Consider the following 1,314-nt stretch of genomic DNA (forward strand, 5'->3'; position numbering starts at 1 on the left):
AGCGCAAAAATAGCTCAGACCAGTGGTATGTGTTTTCTCGCACTTATTTCTCATCTTTTTTTTAGGTATTTCTTTCCTTATTTTTTTAAAGGTTCGGGTTGATTCTTTGAAATAATTTGTCAGTGTTTTGAGAAAGCCAAAAATAGCATAAAGTTCGGATATTCTTACATTTAGACTGGAGCTGTTGATTAAATTTTTCTTGAATTTGCTGTAGTGGAGGTATTGGCGGGCAGCACCTCCAACTGAACAGTCCGTTTTTTTTGAGAAAAATAAAAGATCTCGAAAATCGGTGTGGGTGCCTAAGAACAACCCCAAAAAAGCCCCAAATTCTGTTATACCTACATTTAGTTTAGGTGTATATTTAATTTTAGGGTCGTTTTTAGAATATAGGAATTGTTTTTTGAAATTTTTTTTTTATTTTTCAAGAGAACAAAAAAAGCCCAAAACTTAGGCGCTGTTGATTTTTTCGTTCTTTTTAATTTTCTGTACTGGAGGTGCTAGCGGCCAGCACCTTCACCCAAAAGTCGGTTTTTTGAAAAACTTAAGGAGCCCAAAAATCGATATCGGTGTCCAAAAAATCACAAAATTATGGCATAAAAATAATACTGAAATTCCGTTGTGGAGGTGCTAGCGGAACGCAGCTGTCCCTGCACGCCGTCGGAGGAATCTACCTGGCCTACGCCGTAACTGCTACGGATGAGTCTTCCATTGTTATGAGATTAATGCCTGTTACAATAAATGAAATTATGAAGGCTTAAATAACTTAAATTTTAATTAGCCAAATCAATTTCCTGATATAATTTTAAGAAAATAAAAAAAGTTGATAAAAATCGGTTAATATTTTCAGTATGAAATGATATCTTATATCTATTTACTATTTTAAAAAATGTTCTTGTCATTATCTAGTGATGCTAATTTAGCCTAAAGAAATTCAATTTAACAATATTTTACCAAATTAAAATTTTTCTCAACCGGCTCTAATCCTCTAATAATGGAAAGGTGGCGATGCTGCCGTCCCCTAAACAATCAGAAAATTGTAAAGCAAAAACAGATGTCAAAATGAAAGTTTTAGTCAGTTTAGAAGTCAGCGATAAGAATATATACATTACAGTTAACATTAATGTAACTTTCATTTTTAATTTTCTGTCTGCCCATCCTAACCGTTTTTCCCGCAATTGAAGTATCTTTTATTTGAACAGACTTCACGTAATGTACCAGGTGTATACATATGAAACCGGTATTGCCATTTAGCGGCCAGTAGGCACACTTGTAGGCAGTGTCGGAACTTACCATTTGTGCTAATTGGCGTATTGT

The sequence above is a fragment of the Belonocnema kinseyi genome, chromosome 2, assembly GCF_010883055.1.
Source record: "Belonocnema kinseyi isolate 2016_QV_RU_SX_M_011 chromosome 2, B_treatae_v1, whole genome shotgun sequence".
NCBI classification, from domain to species: Eukaryota; Metazoa; Arthropoda; class Insecta; order Hymenoptera; family Cynipidae; genus Belonocnema; species Belonocnema kinseyi.